This window comes from Lotus japonicus, chromosome 1, assembly GCF_012489685.1.
Source record: "Lotus japonicus ecotype B-129 chromosome 1, LjGifu_v1.2".
NCBI classification, from domain to species: domain Eukaryota; kingdom Viridiplantae; phylum Streptophyta; class Magnoliopsida; order Fabales; family Fabaceae; genus Lotus; species Lotus japonicus.
Window position 1 is genome coordinate 27,695,771 of NC_080041.1, and position 6,129 is coordinate 27,701,899.

The window sequence follows — 6,129 nt, forward strand, 5'->3', positions numbered from 1 at the left end:
AAGCTCGGAGTCGAAACTCATCAAGCTTATTCAATTGCAAGAGTCTCTTCTCGCTAGCAACTTTCCAATCAAAATTCAATTTCCTTATGGCCCAATAGGTCTTGTGTTCTAATTCCACAGGTAAGTGATACGCTTTCTCAAAAACTAAGTGGAAAGGAGAGGTACCAATCAGAGTTTTAAAAGCGGTTCGGTAGGCCCATAAAGCATCGTCAAGTTTCCTTGACCAATCCTTTCTGGAAGAATCTACCACCTTTTCAAGAATACGTTTTAACTCCCGATTAGAAATCTCAACTTGCCCACTAGTTTGGGGGTGATAGGGGGTAGAAACTTTGTGCTTTACACCATATTTTTCCAAGAGAGACTCGAAAGCTCTGTTGCAAAAGTGGGTACCCCCATCACTTATAATCGCCCTAGAAACACCAAACCTAGTAAAAATGTTCTTTTTTAGAAAAGCAACCACCACCTTAGAGTCATTTGTTGAGAGTGCAGTGGCTTCAACCCACTTGGAAACATAATCAACAGCCACTAAAATATACTGGCAACCAAAAGAAGGTGGGAAAGGTCCCATGAAATCGATGCCCCAGAAATCAAACAACTTAATTTCCAAAATATTTTTTAGGGGCATCTCATTTCTCCTTGAGATGTTACCAGTTCGTTGACATCTATCACAACTCTCAACAAAAGCTCTACTATCCCTATGCAGCGTAGGCCAATAGAAACCACTTTGGAGAACCTTAGCAGCGGTCCTCTCCCCACTAAAATGTCCACCATAACTTGATCCATGGCAATGCCAAAGAATTTTCTCAAAATCAACTTCTGGGATACACCTTCTAATGACTCCATCAGAACAAATTTTGAAAAGGAAAGGGTCATCCCAGAGGTAAGATTTTGCATCATGCAAAAAATTTTTCTTTTGCTGCCATGTCAAGTCATGGGGAATAAGTCCAACAACACGGAAATTAGCAAAATGTACATACCAGGGTAGGGGTTCCTCGGTGGAAACAGCTAGGAGTTTCTCATCCGGGAACTCCTCTTGAATAGGTATTAGGCTGCACGCCCCACCTTCCAATCTTGACAAATGGTCTACCACGCTATTGTCCTTGCCTCTCCGGTCAATGATCTCAAGGTCAAACTCTTGAAGGAGTAAGACCCATCAAATCAACATTGGCTTAGAGTCCTGTTTAGCAAACAAATGCCTCAAAGCAGCATGGTCAGTATGAACAATTACTTTAAAACCCAAGATGTAAGGCCTAAACTTTTCACAAGCAAAGACTACACCCAACAACTCTTTTTCAGTTGTAGTGTAGTTCCTTTAGGCCTCATTCAACACTCTACTTGCATAGTATATCACATACAACACTCTTTCTTTCTGTTGACACAAGACAGCCCCTAAAGCTAGATCACTAGCATCACACATGATTTCAAATGGTAGAGACCAATGATAACTCCTAGGAAAGTGTACCTATTCGTTAAGTAGTAATAAATTATCGAACTCAAGGATTGCGGTCGTCTAAATCAATTTAACCTATTAAATAACTAAAAAGACTAAGGAAAAAGGTTTGGGGATGAACAATTGTTGTTGAAACGAACTTAATTAATTGCAAAGTAAAGTGAAAAGCAAGGACGTAGTATTGAAAACAATCAAAAGGGGAAGTACCTGGGGTAGGATTTCATCAATTTCACTTATGTTCTTAATACACTAATTAATTCATGAATTATCTAACTTATTTATGGTGCTTGCCTAAGTTTCTACGTGATAATCTCTTAACTACGTAGAACTTCCAATTAAACTGCTAACACTAATCTCTTAGTTCCTAGACGAATTTAATTGGAGAATTAAAATACTTAGTTACTAGCCAACACAATTAGAAGTTACCCTTATCTCTAAGGTGTAGGCGTTCCTAATCAATTCCTCACCGGGTCCCTATTTTCTACCGATTTCTCAATCGCATACAAAATAATAAAGTTAATCTATATGCATAAAGTTTCATAGATAAAAGATGAGAAATTCATAAATAAAACTAGGATTCATGAGTCAAAAAGTAAATCAAAACATAAGGTTAAGAGAATCAAACCAAAAACCCCAAGTACCAACGAAGGTTTAGCCAAGCATGGCTTCCATGATCAAATAGTTTATTGAAATAAAAAGGATTCTTCAAAAAGTTCAAAGTGGTGCTAGGATTAACTCCAGGAAGAAGACTTAAAAGCTGCTCTCAATATATCAATCACGTACCCTCTGTTGTTCTCTCCAAATATAATATATTCAATCACGTTGTTGTTGATGTGCACGTGGTCCCTCTGTCGCACAAAAGCCCAATTCAAAATCTATCTAAAAGTGGTGCCACGTGTCAGCAACCAACTGGTCCAAGCTTAAAGTACGTATTCCCGTGCTCCGTGCACCACCTTTCTTACGGTGGACCTTTGTCATAATTGTAGCACGTGGCAGAGAAGAAAATATCAACCGCTGGATCTCCACAGGTGCGTGGTAGATTTCATGGAACAACAGCGCCGGATCTGCTCTACTATTCCTGATTTTAACATTAAATAAAAATCAGATAAATAAGATAAAAATCTCAAAATAAACCAACCAAACTCTAATCAAATCTATAATTCAAAAAGTCCTAATTAAAGATAGATAAAAACTAAAAAAATAAAATAAGATAACAACTTAAAATAAACTTATCTAATCCTAAATTAAAGTAAATAAATCCTAATAATAATTAAATAGAATATAAAGCTAATTTAAATCCTAATAAAATCTAGAAAAATAATATAAAATGTAGAAAAATACTAAAACTAAATAAAAATATTAAAATGCATGAAATAGGCCTAGAGTGTCCTAAAATGATTAAAATATCTTAAATAATACATTAAAATGCATGCAAATAAACTAAGAAAATAGCCTTAAATCTCGGGTCATCAACCAATCCGGAGCATCAATTACCGGGGCTGTCACCAAACTCTCTTTAATAGACTTAAAAGATTTCAAACAATTCTCATCAAAAGTAAAAGGTGCTTCCTTCTCAAGCAAGTTGGTCATAGGCTTAGCTAATTTGGAAAAGTCTTTAATAAACCGCCTATAAAATCCAGCATGCCCGAGGAAACTCCTAATACCCTTGATGTTAGTCGGGAGAGGGAGCTTTTCAATGACTTCAATCTTAGCTCTATCAACCTCAATCCCCTTTTCGGACACCTTGTGTCCAAGAACTATGTCATCCCTAACCATGAAATGACACTTCTCCAAATTCAAGGCCAAGTTGGTCTCTTGACATCTTTTCAGAACCAAGGCTAAATTCCCTAGACAAGCATCAAAATTTGGACCAAAAACAGAGAAGTCGTCCATAAAAATCTCGATGCAAGTCTCTATCAAGTCAGAGAAAATAGCAAACATACACCTTTGGAAAGTAGTTGGGGCATTGCAAAGCCCAAATGACATTCTCTTATAAGCAAACACGCTGTAAGGGCAAGTGAATGCCGTCTTCTCTTGGTCTTCCGGTGCAACACAAATTTGGTTGTACCCGGAATAGCCATCAAGAAAACAGTAGTATTGATGCCCAGCCAACTTATCAAGCATTTGATCTATGAAAGGCAAAGGAAAGTGATCCTTTCTAGTTTTCGAATTCAGCCTCCGATAGTCAATACAAACCCTCGACTTCGTCACTTGACGAGTGGGAATCAACTCCTTGTTCTCATTGGCAACCACAGTGATGCCTCCTTTCTTGGGAACCACTTGAACGGGAATTACCCATTCACTATCCGAAATTGGATAAATAACACCTGCATCAAGCAATTTTATTATCTCTTTCCTCACCACATCCTTCACGGAAGGATTAAGTCTTCTTTGAGGTTGGACTATAGGTTTGTAATTTTCTTCCAACAAAATTTTATGCATGCATATCGCAGGGCTAATACCTTTGATATCATCAATAGTCCAACCCAAAGCTGACTGATGATCCCTCAAAACTCTGAGGAGTTTCTCCTCTTCCAAGGGAGTGAGAGCACTATTCAAAATAACAGGTTTATTCTCACCTTCCTCAAGATATGCATACTTGAGAGAGGAAGGGAGTGGCTTGAGCTCACTCTTCTCCTGAATCAGAATATCCTCATCCCTAATTAACTCTTCTCTCCACATGCTTTCGGTGGAAAGGGATGAGACAAATTCTAATTGAGATAGAGTAGCATTCACCTCATGGTACAAAGAATCAAGTTCACTCTCAAGATTTTGGTCCTCCATTTCTAGCCCCTCCATGATTGTTGTTTCCAAGGGGTCCTTAATAGATATCCTAACAAACTCTTCACACACGAGCTCATCCACTACTTCACACCGGAAAACTCCCTCATCTGCTCGGTGTTTCAAAGAGTCAAAGATATTGAAGAATTCCCTTAGCCACTTTAATCTCAGCCTCACCTGTGGCTAAGAATGGTCTCCCCAATATGAGAGGAACTTTAGAGTCCTCTTCCATGTCTAAAATGACAAAATCCACTGGGAAGACAAACTTATCCACCTTAACCACAACATCTTCAATGATCCCGTAAGGGGTTTTTTAAGGACCTATCCGCCATTTGCAAAGAAATCATAGTTGGGGTAACCTCACCTAAGTTCAACCTTTTAAACATACTAAGCGGCATCAAGTTGATACTCGCTCCTAAATCACACAAGGCTTCTACCATAGTTAACTCCTCTATCTCCACCGGAATAGTAAAACTCCCGAGATCTCTCCTCTTTTTAGGCATCCTCCTTTGCAAAATGGCACTACACTCTTCGGTCATCAAGATAGTTTCATCGACCTCACTCAACTTCCTTCTCTTACTGAGGATATCTTTCATGAACATAGCATAGATTGGAATTTGCTCCAAGGCTTCAGAAAAAGGGATATTAATATGGAGTTTCTTAAAAACCTCCAAGAATTTAGAAAATTGTTTATCCAAATTTTTCTTCACCAAAGCCTTGGGAAATGGAATCTTGCGGAGCTCAGGGATATGAGTGTTTACAACCCTAGTCCTAGTGGGCTCTCTAGCTCTTTCTTCCATAACGCCCTCATCTCTTTCTACCTCAGCTTCCTCATTTTTCTCTCCCTCAACTTTTTTCTCTAGCTCATGTAACACTCTTCCACTCCTAGTATAAACAACAGCAGTATTTTCTTGGTCGGTTAAAGTTAAAGTTTCGGAAGAGAACTTAGCTTGGTGATTTTCGGACATTTGTTTCGCTAGCTGTCCCAATTGACTCGCCAAGCTCTTTATGGCCAACTCGTGGCACTTGTAATTGCTCGCTGAATGATCAATAAATCCTTCAATCAGCTCTTCAAGACTCTTCTTGCCAACCGTCTATACAACAATTTGCGGCTGGTCAAGAGGACCTTGTTCTGAGGTTGGAGCTTTTCCTCCTGAAGTCAATGTTCCGACCTTGCTAACATCATCATTGACAGTACACTGGTTACTATCATGAGATTCACCACAAAATTTGCACTCGAAACAAGTTACTCTTGCTCCAATTGACTTGGTATCCTGTATATGTTTCCGGATTTCCGCTACTTCCTCAGAGAGTTGCTTGTTGGAGGCTATGAGCTTGTCATAAGTTTCCACTTGAAAAGAACTTCTTCGGATTTGGCGTTCATTCTCGGAGTTCATGGCTCTCATCGCCATTTTCTCTATCAAATCATACCCCGCTTGTGGGGGAAGAGCATCGAACTCCCCACTTGAAGCCGCATCCAAGCCAAACCGTGATGAGTATAGTAACCCATCATAGAACTTCGCCACACATTCAGCTTGGGTGAGATTGTGTTGAGGACATTTCCTCAAAAGCTTCTTGAAATGCTCCCAAGCCTCATAAAGATTTTCATCTGAGGACTGTGTGAAAGTCATGATGTCATTCTTCAATTTCCTCAAGAGGGACCTTGGGAAGAACCTCTTTGTGAATTTTTCTGCAAGGTCTTCCCAAGTAGTGAGACTCCCTTGAGGTTGTGAGTTTAGCCAATCCTCTGCTGCATCCTTTAAAGAGAATGGAAATAGGCTCAACCGAATTGCATCCGAAGGAACATTCATAACCCAATAAGTGTTGCAATTACGGATGAACCTCTCCAAATGAGCATGAGGATCTTCCAAGGATCTTCCACCATATTGGCTTTGGCT

The 6,129-nt window shown here is 39.3% G+C and overlaps 1 non-coding gene across 1 annotated transcript; it reads left to right on the top strand.

Moving 5' to 3' along the window:
- The first annotated feature begins 5,773 nt into the window (after positions 1 to 5,773).
- Positions 5,774 to 5,880, top strand: LOC130734834 (small nucleolar RNA R71). Its single transcript, XR_009018173.1, has one exon. It is a non-coding gene; the product is annotated as a small nucleolar RNA R71 (small nucleolar RNA).
- The last annotated feature ends 249 nt before the right edge of the window (positions 5,881 to 6,129 follow it).